This window comes from Protopterus annectens, chromosome 6.part0 (genome assembly GCF_019279795.1).
Source record: "Protopterus annectens isolate FY-2018-M chromosome 6.part0, PAN1.0, whole genome shotgun sequence".
NCBI lineage: Eukaryota > Metazoa > Chordata > Ceratodontiformes > Protopteridae > Protopterus > Protopterus annectens.
The window spans coordinates 817,411,949-817,426,055 of record NC_056737.1 but is presented as its reverse complement, the minus strand read 5'-3'; the positions used below and the strand labels follow the sequence as shown (position 1 = coordinate 817,426,055).

Below are 14,107 nucleotides of genomic sequence, written 5' to 3'. Positions count from 1 at the left end.
GTCATATATTGCTGTCACAGTATTACACTAGTGGGCAGTAACTATTTATATTACTTTTAGTGCTATAGCAACAGCTGTCTCCATTATTTTGTATGGCAGTGTGAAATTTCTGTTACTGTATTCTGGTTTGGTCTTATTTTTGTAATTGTACTGATTGAGAAAGAGGTTCTAGTTTGAATGTGCTGCAAACCCTTAGAGCAGTTTTACATACTGTTGTGGTTCTGAATGTCTAGAGCTGATTATTTCCATAGGCTAAAGCCCCAGAACCAGGTGAAGAGTACCCCTGAAGCATGATACTGCCACCACCATGCTTCACCGTGGCAATGTTGTTCTTTTGGTGATGTGAAGTGGTGTTTATTCGCCGTAACGTATCTTCTCGAATGTGCCCAAAAAGTTCAACCCTGGTCTTACCAGACCACAACACACTTTCCCACTGGGAGACCTGTTGTATTGTTTTGCAAATTTGAGCCTGGCCTGGATGTTTTTCTGTGTAAGAAAAGGCTCATGTCCTGCAACCCATGTTTTTCTGTGTAAGAAAAGGCTTATGTCCTGCAACCCTACTCCATAGTCTAGACTGGATGGTCATTTGGGAAATATTTCATTCTGGTGTTTGTGCATACGTCAACATTTTATTCAAGGTGTCACTTGGGTGACTGCTTCATTTGGTGGTTTCACATACAAGGGAGTGCTACTGATGGGTCATTTTGCGAATGTTTAATTTTGTTAATTGTACATATCTCAACTTTTTCCTGAAGAGGTCATTTGGGTGAATGTCTCATTTTGGGGCATGTGTATAACATGTACTAATGAAGATGTTGGTAGGGGAAATAATTAATTTGTGTACCAGGGAAGTGCTTGTGCTGTGTAGGTCAGGGCAGCAAATAGTACATTACTTCCGTCCTTGATCCCTTATGTCCTTTGCTGCATGGACACATGTAAAGAGAAAAGGCAGAGGTAAGGCAGACTGGTGACACTGAAGGAGGTCATGAGACAGTAGTGGTTTCAGCAGTCTGAGTGGGTAGCCAGCACAGGTATGGGACACTTCAGGCATTCACCAGCTGAAGCCCCATGCCTGTCCTCAGCATATTAGTGGAGTGGCGGTCCTTACCCTGCTTTTTCTCTTTACATGTGCCCTTTCTGGTCCCCCTTGTCAATTATTGTGTGCAATTTGGTATTTTCACAGCTGGTAGGTATGTACCTCCTGAAGCATCACTCATTCTGTATGATTTGGTGTTGTCAAGGGTGGTACATATGTACCTCTGCATCGTCATCACTGGTTATGTACCTTATCAAAAGAATGCCACTGGGGATAGGAGTGAAGATTTGGATTAACTAACCAGGTAATGCTATTGATATACATACATGTGTGGTCTGCCAATACATCTGTCAAACATCAGTAGTAACCTGTTTACATTTCTTTCCTGTGGAGGTCCGTCCGGCCTTGTCACATTGTCAAGGTTTCACAAGCAGGATAGTGACAAGTGAGAGTGTGGGTGTGTGGCCATTCCTACATTCACTGGGCTGCCAGCCATGCCTCCAGTAGTAAAAAAACACTACAACTTGAGATTCCCCACATCTAGTGTGAAGGTATACTGGATTGCAAGAAGAGGTATGCATTGGAGCGGACTACTGCAGTTGTTGGAAGAGAAGTGTTCCATCTACCCTGAGCCTGTCATTCTTGTGCTGCACATTGGAGGAAATTATGTCATCAGTCAACCACTCGGAAGGCTATCGTTTCAAATCACAGCAATTTTTGAACACCTGAAGGCTTGGTGGCCACATTGTCATTTTGTATGGTCTGATATAATTTCTCGACAGATATGGAAAACAGCAAACAGTCAACGGGCAGCTCACAAGGCCAAATGTTTACAGAATGGGTCCATGCATGGCTTGATGCACAGCGTTGGTGAATCTACAATCTGCCATGACAGCATCACAGCGGAAGATGTTCACCTGTTCAGATGGGATGGCGGTCACCTAACCGAGAAGGGCATTGCATTCTTGACTGATCTCCAGAATGGTGTGGGGAGAGCTATGCAGGATTGGTAACATGCAGCTTGTGAGAAGAATGGAAAACACCCATGACCAAGTAGAACCAGTATAGTAAGTAAAACTCTATTATGAAATGTGTTGTGTAAAATATATTTATCTGAGTTTGGCAAATAACTGTGGTAAGGAGCTGGTGAGGATGCTGAGAAAGAACTGTTTTAGGAGAGTGCTACCACATACAATCTAATATGTCAGTGACCATCCTGCAATACTTCTTTTTGTAGTCTGCTTTTATCAGGCATGTGTAGAGTTTAGATGACAAGAAGGACTTACTAATACAGAAATCCCTTAGGTCCATTGCTAAATGGACACGTAAAGAGAAAAGGCATAGGTAAGGCAGACTGCTGACACTGAAGGAGGTCATGAGACTGCAGTGGTATTAGCTGTCAGAGTGGGTAGCCAGCACAGCTGTCAGACAGATGAGATGGCCTTGCCTGCCACTGAAGACCCATGCCTGTCCTGGGTTCATTAGTGGAGTGGCGGTCCTTATCTTGCTTTTTCTCTTTACATGTACCCATTCAGCAGTATGTTGGCTACGCCAAGAATGTGTATATTTACAATCATATGTGTCTAAATGGTAAAACTGCTTCTGAATGTACATGTACAGATATCAGTTTTGTTAGGACTCTGGTTATGGAAATTATGATTTTTTTCATATTTTGGTAAATAACTTTGCAAGGGAGCATCTGAATGTGCTAAGTAATACTTGTTTTGAAGACAGTATTGATGGTTCCAACATGGGAAAATAATAGAGCCTGTGTGTTGCACACGTGCAGATTCAAAGTTTGTTTCAGACTTAGGCTATGGATATTATGATTTTTTGTCATATTTTGGTAAATAACTTTGCAAGGGAGCATTTGAATGTGCCAAGTAATGATGGGCTACTTTCTAGACAGCCTACTTCTTGAGTGTAAACTACTGTGCTTTTGTCCTGATAGTGTGTTATGTGCTCAATAACAGGGTTGCATCTATGTGGTAATTTAGGGGTATGTGTTTTTTTCCCAAAGGAGATAACTATATATTTCTTTGCATTGAGCTTGAGCCCATGGCTCTGGCACCAAGCATCTGTTTCTGTAAGGCCCTTTTTGTAGAATATCCACATCATTTGGGGATTCAGTAATGGCTCCCAGTTTGCAGTCATCTGAGAACTTTGTTAGCCAGAGTCCCTTAGTGTTGGCCTGTACTTCAGAGAAGTAAATGCCAAACAAGAGCAGTCTCAGGACTGAATCCTGAGGTACTCCACTTGTCACTTGTCTGGAGCTGGATTTGGAGTCTGCTACTTTTACAGTGTAGCTTCTGTCAGTAAGCCAGTTGGCAATCCATCAAGTAACGTGGGGATTAATGCCCAGCTTAGTACGTTTATCTATGATTCTAGAGTAGGGGATGGTGTTGATGGCCTTGGCAAGGTCCAGATAGGCTGTTTGGACCACCTTACCCTTGTCCACGGCTCTGGAGACTGATTCGAAGACATCAATCAGGTTCAGGAGAAAAGATCAGCCCTTCATGAACCCAAACTGTGTGGGGTCCAGTGTTTGAAGGTTGCCAATGTCTTTGTTCATAAGTTCCATGAAAATATCTTCCATGGCCTTGCAGATCAGGCTCGTCAGACTGATGGGGCGGTAGTTCCTGGGTTCCAAGGTGGATCCCCACTTGTGGAGTGGGATAACTGTAGCTGTGCTCCACTCAATGGGCATGAAGCCTGAGGTGAGGCTATGATTATACACGACACTTAGGTGAGGTGCCAGTTCATTTTGTAGTTCATGAAGTACATAGCCTGGGATGTTGTCTGGTCCCATGGATTCTGTATTCTCAGCTTTGGAGAGTGCGTTTTTACCTGTGTGGCCATTATTACCAGAATTTGGCAATCTTTCAGTATTGACATGGTATAGACACACACACACACACACACACACACACACACACACACACACACACACACAGGGATCTACTTTCATTAATCAAATTCACATTTACCTGAATTTTAAGAACGTGAGACGGTTTCACTGAAACCTCACTACTGCAAATCAATGGATCACTGGCATTTTTTCTAAGGGAAACACTTGGCCACCAAGGTTGACCTTCTCCTCTTGACCAGCTATTCCGGTCTTGGCTGGAGAGTGTGTGGCTTCTAATTTGGATATATAAGTGCATCTCTCGCAAGTCTGAGTGTTGAGAGGTAAATGGAGAGGGTTGGCACTGTACTTGAGGCCATTGCTATATTGCCTCAGGACGCCCAAGTTCATCAGGTAAATAGGAGAAAGCACTGCAGACGGTCCCAATCATACAGTTTCAAAAACTGCAAGCTGAAACAAATCCAATACTTTAGTTAACCTTCAAAGTGAATTAGGGACAAGCTATCTGCCTTTATTATGTAGTACTGTTTTTTTTTTTTTTTTTTTTTTTTTTTTTTCTTTAGTAAATTGCAATAGGAGTTGTTTTAGTTCATTTTTCCTGTCGTAGACACATTAAGAAAATTACATGCAAAGTTGCCTCCAACATGTGCATATGACATGCTGGTCAGCTGTCCAGAATTTTGCACAGCTCCCCGAATTTCGATTTATGTTTTCACCATGTCCAACCTTCTAGTGCTTCATTGAGTTATACAGGAATATTATGTAATTTTTATATGTTCAGATTGCATACATTCGGGAAGGTGAATAAGACATTTTGCATGGTCCAAACACGTGTGCAAGAAGTCTATTTTTGTAAAACAGCCCATAGGTAAACTTTATGTGCCGCTGGCCAGATGCATTTTCTTCCAACATGGTCTTCAATGTTACAGTGAATGTGAGTTTGACCATCACACAAGTTTTAATGCCAAGTCTGTTATCTCTGAGAATGTAATGATTTGTTTAGCAAACGTCTGAGTCTTTGTGATGGAAAATTTGATATAAAGGTTTCAACTTAAATCCACAATTGGAAAATCATTGTGCAAGTAAAGCAGCATGCACAGCAACATCTTGGAACAGTGTTTATAGCAACTGGTGAGAAATGGTCAATTAATCTGACACTGGAATGGCTCTGTGGGGGTGTGGTTGAGGGGGGGATCCGACCTAAATGAAACATATGCATACCAACACCTGTTCTTTACAAACAAAGCACTGCTGGTATTCGGGGTATATTGACACAGAAAATGCTATGAATTCATAAAACAGTCCTTTTTTATAAGTAAAATCAGCATATTTTAAACATTCCAGGATCTTGCTAGTTGTTAGTGAGCTGTAAGTTGTATGTTAAGAGGTGGGGTGACCCCCAGGTTTAGAAAGCATGATCTGCCCTTAAAGCCAAACTGGGTAGGGTCCATTGTTTGGAGGTGCCCAATGTCTCTGTTAATGAGTTCCATGATGATGCGCTCCGTAGCCTTGCAGACCAAGTTAGTCAGGCTTATAGGGCGATAGTTCCCAGGGTCTGTTGTGGCTCCACCTTTGTGGATCGGAATAACCGTTGCTGTGCGCCAGTCTATGGATATGTAGCCTGTGGACAGGTTGAGTTTGAACAGTGTGTCTAGGTGAGGGATTAGTTCGCCTTTGAGCTCATACAGGACGCAGCCTGGGACACAGTCCTGTCCCATTGATGCTGTGTTTTTGGCTTTGGAGAGGGCTGTTTTAACCTGAGTGTCTGTGATTTCAGGGACTGTACATTCTTCTGGTATGGTTATGGTCCCTTTTGGGGGTGAAGTTTGCGCTGAACCTGTCTGCCAGGATGTAGACGATATTGGTCGGTTCAGTGTATTTTGTGCCATTCTGCACCAACTACGAGCATTTCTAAGCATTGCCACTTAGATTCTTGACATAGCTAAAGAATGCCTTGTGGTTATCTTTGGAGTCCTTGGCAATTTTTCTTTCAAAGCTCGCCTTGGAGGATTTAATGAGTGATCGTAAAATCTTGCTGATACTGAACAGGGATGTCTTCCCTTCTTGGGATTTTACTCTTTTCTGTACTAGTTTCCTCCTTCTGTTGTATAGCTTGTTTATGGCAGGAGTCCACCAGACTGGTTTCCTTTTCTTGGAGGAGTGAGTCTTGGTTTTGCTTTCGATGGCACGATCCATGCATTCTTGTAGCTGCCCGTAGAATGCATTAGTAAAGGATTTTGCAGCGTGGACAGTGTTATCCTTCAGCAAGGGGGCTTTGAAACTTTCCACCTCTGTCTTAAGTAACGTTAAGTTTGCTTTTGAAAAGATTTTCACGGTGGCTTTCTTGTCTGGGTGTGGGGGCAGAATATGGATATCCAAAGTGATGTGTTTATGGTCAGATCTAACCAACGAGGGGTTGACCTCTGGTGTGGAACACCAATCGCCCATGTTGGTGAAGACCAGGTCCAATATGTTGTCACTTCTGGTGGGAGTGTTGACCAGCTGAATCAGGGCGTTTGAGTTTATAAATTCTAGGAAAAGTTGGGTAAGTGAGTTATTACTTTAGTAGTTCTCCCAGTTAATGTTTAGGTAATTGAAATCACCCAATATTAGGGTGTTTGGTAGGACCTTTATGTTTCCAGAAATGCGGAATGGGGGTCCTGGAACATGGTGGGTGATCTGTAGCAAGCTACAATATGAATTGAAGTTGTGCTGTGCCACTGTCCTGGAGGTGTGGGTATCCTTGATGAATATGGATACGCCCCCACCTTTTGTATTTCGGTTTGGGTTCTGTGGCCAAAATGTGCACTGCAGGAATAGAAATAGATGTCTTTTTTTACTTGAATAAATACACTTTTTATGGTTGAAAAAGATAACGGAGCGCCTGATTATCTCGTTATACCTTTCTGTGGATTATTACATTTCAATATGTTCATTTTGTTCAGTAGTAGTGTAGTAACACCAATGTTTGGAAACACAGAAATGTGTTCACAAATTCACATGCTCACATGAACAGGAGTTGCTGCATATTGATGGCTAAAGGTGTATGGGCAAGTCGGGTGGTTGATACACTGCAAAACTGGTATGTAAGGGTGTGGATATTTGGAAGGTGTGAGCAAACACACCAGTATATTACAGCCATAGCACCAATTGCACTGGAGGCTGGCAAATAGAATTAGTAAGGGATTTTTGTCTGTGCACAAATATTTCAATAGTGATTCTTTGCAGCGGCATCCATTATTTGATTCAAGGTAAATTAACCTTGATGTCCTTTATTAAAAAAAAAAAAAAAAAATACTTAGTAATAAGTGACTTCTGGACACAAGAAAAAAGGGGAAAATATAGCAATGTGGTTTTTATGTACAAAGAGAAATCCAGGGACACTGCAAAAGTTTTTTTTGCAAACCAACCAGTGGAGTAAAAACATATGTAGGCAGACATACCAACACACTTTGCACATGTAAATCTTGGTTTTAAACAAGGTGGAAGCATGAAGTGATACCTCAACACTTAAATTAATAAAGATATAAACTGGTTCATAGTATAAATGTTTTATTCTTTAGCTCCTTGGTGCAAGACCTTACAGGAGTTTTTACATAAACTGGATGTGAATGCAGTCAAGTAAGGCCATGGCTATAGTGCAGCAAATAAAAATGTCCCCTCTAACAAAGGAAATGCTAGAGCAAATTACATGAGTCAAGCACCCTGCTGAGATCTGCCAATCAATGGAATTACCAGGTCAAATTACCCTCAGGACTTTGACAGCTAGGGAAGCTAAGTGTTACGGGGGAGGGAAGAAGTAAATTGACTGGAATTCATTGTCTCACAAATTAGTGCCATTTAAATTAAATTAGAAAAAAAGGCAGCAGTAAACAGCACTATGAGTGTGTTCTGTGACATTTGCACTGTTTCTGTTTTAAGTAGTCATTCAGCAGCAGGGAATGTTACTTACACTATTCTATTTTACTCAGTACTTTGTACGCATGCAGCATCTATGAAATGACAGGAGCTTTAGGCAAACGGAGGCCTGCATGATGTAACATTTTTGAGCCAAACAATGATTTTTGGGATACTGAGTGGCAACCTGATTTATCCAAACCACGTCAATATGCTAGCCTCCATGTGGTCAGAGTCTGGAATTACATATAAAAATATTTAAAATCCTGTAAATAATCCCAGAGTGCTGTTAAAGTGTAGGAAACATCATGCCATGATGTCACACCTCTCAAGTGTACCTCATTGCGAGGAACATACCTCATTTGGGGTCTTAAAAAGTTCATGTTCCTCAAAGTTCCTCAATGTTCCACATTGAAAGATTCTGTCACACATGCAGTGTTAGGATTTTTTAAGTGAAATCCATGGTAAATAGAAATGAATCATATTAATTCATTAAAAGATCTTCTTTATATGTAAAACCAGCATATTTTAACCTTCCTATGGCCTTCCTAATTGAAGTTGTTAGTAAGCCATTAGCATGTGTTCCACATTTTGCCCATTTGTTCCACATTATGAGGGCTAGTGTTCCTCATTTTGGAGATTGAATGTTGAGAGCTATGCATGATGTTTTAAACATATTTTTTGAGTCTGTGGGTGCAGTACTCCTTTAAGGTCTGGAGTTTCCTCTGCCATACCTCTGGGTCCCTCCTGGCCTCTCTCTACCTTGGCTGGTGAGGCCTCACATCCTGTCCTAGGACAGCCCTCCCGATCAAGCCTTCAGGGAGATGTTCATCGGGTTACCCTGCTGCAGTCATCACACTAGGGTTATCCTGCCGTCAGACGGTCCCGCAGTCGGCCAGATTTCCAAAGTCTTGGTCCAGCGTTGGTTGCTGTCGCTTCTTCCCTGACGTCAGTGCGCCAGGGGTATGTAAGAGGCATCCGATGCCATTTTCTTCAGTCTTTCTTGCCGCGCGGTGCCCGAAGCAGAAGCAGTTCGCAAGTGCCGGTCAGCCGACACCTGAGATTTTCGAATCGAATTCCAGTCCGAAGTCTTCAGTAAAGCTAAGTGCCCCATTCGGGAACTTTTTCTTGCCTCAGTCCGATGTCAGAAAAAGTTAACAATTGCATTTCTTGTGGGAAGCAAATGCCTCATAAGGACTTCCATTCTTATTGTATTCCTTGCCTAGGCCCAGACCAAGACATTACAGGTTGTCGGTTTTGTGCTAGGTTTAATAAAAGAACTATCAAACGCCGTTTTGACTTCGCATGACATTACTTTGGTAGAAAATTTAATTGTATCATGCCGTCGGAGCAGCTGACGACCGGCATGCATAAAAAACCGCAAGGATAAGGACAGGCAGCCTAGAACCAAGCCAAACTCCAAGGCCTCTGCTGGGCCTGTCGCCGGTTCTCCGTTTTTCAGTGAGGTGCCTTCGCAGCCCCTGACGACCGCGGAATTGGAACACCAGACAGCTTCGGATTCTCAAGCGGAGTGTACTAGGCCATCGCAGCCATCTTCTTTAGGCCCTTCCAACACCGGAGCAGAAGGTAATCCTAGTGCAGTAGAAACACCTTCGGTTACAGAAGGTGTCTTCAGACCGACTACACTCACCATTAAATCTTATGCTAAGCTTAAAACTCCATTAAAACCAAATAAGACTGTACACCAGTCTCCAGCTCAAGGCCCCATGCCTAAGAAACAGATGCTTAAGATGGCTGAAGATTTGATTACCCTCATCAGGGGTTCCCACCCCCCTCCAGATAAAAGGCCAAGACAAGATGAGGATTATGCTTCCTCTGACCAGGTTTCAATTTCCTCAGATTCTTCTGAGGAACAGGATTACGCTTTTCCCCCTTATGAAGACTCTGATGCTGAAGACTCTATTCCGTCAGCATCTCTCCCTGAAGACTACTCCTTTGGGGAAACTTTACATACCATGAGGGAACATTTCCACTGGGAAGGCCAGGACTACTCTGATTCTAAGAAAAGGCTCCGAGAGTTCCTTTTGCTACCCCAGCACAGATCACTTGCTATCCCTCCAGTTTTAGATATTGTGGATGATGTTTACTTAGAGTCTAGTCTAAATCCAGGCTCCCTACCTCCTGCTCCAGCCAAACCAGACAGATACTACAGAGTACCTGACTCACACAAATTCCTTTATAAAAGCCCTCTGTCCGACCCAGAAACAATTTCCCAGGGTCCCAAAGGGGCTAAAGCCTCTATGGCTAAAAATCCTGTACCCTCTGAAAGGGATTCCAGAGCCCTAGATAGATGGGGAAAGAAGATATACACCTCAGCTACTCTGGCTATGAGAGCATTAAATTGTCAGTTTCACATGCTGAAATATCAGCAATTCCTAATGTCTCAATTAAAACAAAAACTGAGCACACATTCTGAACAGTCTGAATTCAAGGAAATGCAGGATCTGTTTGGATTTGATTCATTGGAAGCTTCCTGTAGAGCAGCTGTTACTGGGTCTGTCATACGTAGACATGCTTGGTTAAAAGAACAAACCCTACCTGATTATGTTAAAGCAAAATTATTGGATGCACCTTTACAGCAGGATGTCTTATTTGGTGTCAAAGCAGAAGAGGTTTTAAAGAAAATGGAGGATAAGGCAAAGTCTATGCAGACGGTCAAGGATTTTTTGCAGGTACAACCCCCTCATTTCAGCAGAAATTGGCCAACAAAAAAATGGTCCTTTCCAGCTTCTGACAGACCACAGAGGGGCAAATACAAACGCCCAAGGGGCAGAGGTCAGTCACAAGGCCCTTACAAATCTCACTAATGGGGTGCCACAACCCAGAAAGGAGGTGAAGACAGGCCCCAAGCTAGCAGAAGACAAACACAATGACTCAACCCTCCAACTACCAAACAAATCTCTCTTGGCAGCTTCCTTGGGAGGAAAATTAGCACTTTTTGCAGACAACTGGCACATCATCACAAAAGACAAATGGGTCCTAAACATTGTCTCACAAGGATACATATTCCACCTTCATACCTTGCCAAGGAAAAAAGGAATGCCAAACCTGCCACCAAATCAATGGGCAGAGGCACAAAACAAATTACAGCTCTCATGGACATGAGAGCCATTCAACAGGTACCTATATAGGAGCAAGGACAAGGATTTTACTCAAGACTTTTTCTAGTCCCCAGAAAGGACAAAGTATGGAGACCCATTCTGGATCTTTCAATTCTGAACACCTATCTGCAAGTACCAAAATTCAAGATGCTAACACTACAGCAGCTTCTTCCCATGCTGGGCAAGAAGGCTTGGCTAGTAACGTTGGATCTCAAGGAGGCATACCTGCATGTCCCTATCAGACAAAATTGCAGAAGATACCTCCGCTTCATTGCAGGTTCAACCCATTATCAATTCTCTGCACTACCCTTTGGCTTATCTACTGCGCCCAGGGTCTTCACAAAATGCGTGGCACCAGTAATTGCATACTGCAGACAAAGAGGAATTCAAATATACCCATACCTGGACGACTGCCTTATTCAAGCAGAAAGCAAGGACATTCTTTTAAAACATCTGGCATTTGTCAAACACCTTCTAAGTTGCCTAGGGTACACAGTAAATGAAAAGAAATCAAAACTAGTGCCCTCACAAAACATAATATTCCTGGGTGCCAGCTTGAATACAACGGCCCAGATGGCTTATCTCACGCCAGACAAGCAACAGCAGCTGACTCAATGCGTCAAAATAATGGCAACAAAGACTTAACTCCCTGCAAGAAAGATTCTGCAGGCCTTGGGATTCACGGCATCTTGCATACTACTAATACCATTTGCAAAACTGCATATGAGGAAATTACAATGGCACCTGAAAAGCATATGGACTCAGCACAACCACAGCTTGGAAACAATGATACCACTCATTCCCTGCCTTCAACAGGAGTTTCTATGGTGGGCACAGGCATGTCACCTCAACAAGGGTCAGCCTTTCACCTTACCCACAGCCAGGCAAACTATAACAACAGATACTTCGGACTATGCCTGGGGAGCACACATGGCAGGACAGTGCATTCAGGGCAAATGGACTACAGATCAAAGGCATCTGCATATCAAGCAAAAGGAAATGCTAGCAGTACAGAATGCCCTAACAGCTTTCAAGGACCTCTTACACCCAGGACAACTAATGATAAAGACGGACAATACCACAGTAATGTGGTACATCAGAAGCAAGGGGGCACACATTCCTACCCTCTATGCAGGCAAGCTATGACCTTGTGGAACACAGCACTGTCTTACCAAGTTCAACTACAAGCACAATTCCTGTCAGGAAAGAAAAACACATTGGCAGATGACCTAAGCAGAAACATCACGGATCCCCACGAGTGGAAACTGGATCCACAAGTATTTGCAATGATAACTCAAAAATGGGGACGCCCAGGCATAGATCTGTTTGCAAACCCCCAAAACTACCAACTTCAAAAATTTTGCACAAGGACATTCCACCCACAAGCTTGGAAAGTGGACGCCCTCTCATTCAGTTGGAAAACATTAACAGTGTATGCCTTTCCTCCACTGCCTCTTCTAGCAAAGGTGCTGCTGAAAGTCAGATTAGAGAGGCCACAAATGATACTCATTGCACCAGACTGGCCACGCCAGCACTGGTATCCAATTCTAAAGAACATGGCTTACGGCCCACCATGGATTTTACCACAAATTCCTCACCTGCTCACCCAGTGAGGCAATCAGATTCTACACAGCCAGCTCAAGACTTTAAACCTGGCTGCATGGCAAATTACCTAAACAATCAACCAACACCTCTATCCAAAGCTGTAGGATGTCATTCTGGAGGCCAGGAGGCCCAGCACCAGGAAAACCTATTCAGACAAATGGAAAAGATTTTGCGCCTAGAACCAGGCTAAAGGCCAAAATCCCCTTGATCCAAACATTCCTCAGATTCTACAATATTTAACTGAGATGTTGCACAACGGACTTTCCTTTTCATCTATTAAGATCCATGCCTCAGCAATTTCAGCTCATTACAACACGGATCCTCCTTTATTTTCACATCCACTCCTGAGACAGTACCTTAGAGGGGCTAAGAACATAAGACCGCCCAGGAGAGCACCAACACCTACTTGGGATCTCAACTTTGTTCTAGAAAAGCTTGCACTACCGCCCTTTGAACCAGTTTTCTCAGCTGATTTAAAGATGTTCTTCATCTCACATTGCTGCAGTCCTTACACTTGAGTAGTCCGCTGTCCTCGGTCGGCCCGAATATCAAAGTATAAGGCTGACGTCGGTCAAGGCGCATTAGACTGACATCAGGACGTCAGGGTACAAATGCGCATGACCGACGTCATATCCCCAGTCTTTTTTGCCGCATGGTCCGATGCAGAAGCAGCGTTGCAAGTGCCGGTCGGCGTTCTGCAATTTTTCGAATTCGGAGTTTCAGACCGAGTCAAAGTTGGCTAAGTACCCCGTTGGGGAATATTTTAGTTTTTTCTTGCCTCAGTGGTTTACCGGATGTCAGAAAAAGTGAATAACTGTATTTCTTGTGGGAAACAGATACCGCATAGAGATTATCATACTTTGTGTATTCCTTGTTTAGGGCCTGAGCACGACGTTGTTGGGTGTCGCTTTTGTGCTAGATTCAATAAGCGCACTATTAAGAGAAGGTTAGATTGTGCCAGGTTAGTCTTCGGGAAGCAGTGCAATTATAATATGCCGCGGATGCTCCGGCCGCTTCTTCAAGAAGCGCAAGGATAAAGCAGCTAAACCCAGGCAAGAAGAGTCGTCCACGGACGCCGGTTCTTAGAGGTGTCGGTGGAGCCGGTGGTTCCGCGGAGGTTTCTCTGGAGTCCCAGGGGAGACTTTGTTATTGCAGGATGTGGCCTCTCAGGAGGCAGGTCAGGCTGAAGGGGCTTCTCAGGTTACTGTACTCCCCTCCCTTCCTAGGGTGGTTAGGCCCTCTCCTTCTGTTTCCAAGGCTTCTCCCAGAGGCAGGCCAGGTTTAGCTTCAGTTGGTGTCACTCCTAGTTCTTCAGGATCTGTGCCCAAGAAGCATATGCTTTAAATGGCAGAAGATTTAATTACTTTGATTAGAGGTTCTTTGCCCCCTCCTGATAAGAGACCTAGGGTGGAACCTGAGTTGGGGAGTTTTGAGCAGGCTTCGGATGTTTCAGAGTCTTCGGCTGAAGACTTGCAGGAGTATTCTCCTTATTCTGATTCTGATGTGGATGATTCTTCACCTTCTGCTTCTCCTCCTGAGGATTTTTCTTTTTCAGAGACTCTTCATTCCATGAGGGAGCAT

At 43.4% G+C, this 14,107-nt stretch overlaps 1 protein-coding gene across 1 annotated transcript in view; it reads left to right on the top strand.

Annotated features, from left to right (window-relative positions):
• HIF1A (hypoxia inducible factor 1 subunit alpha) overlaps positions 1-14,107 on the top strand; it is a 1,533,321-nt gene that overhangs the window by 375,461 nt on the left and 1,143,753 nt on the right. The gene's annotated exons all lie outside the window — the stretch shown is intronic.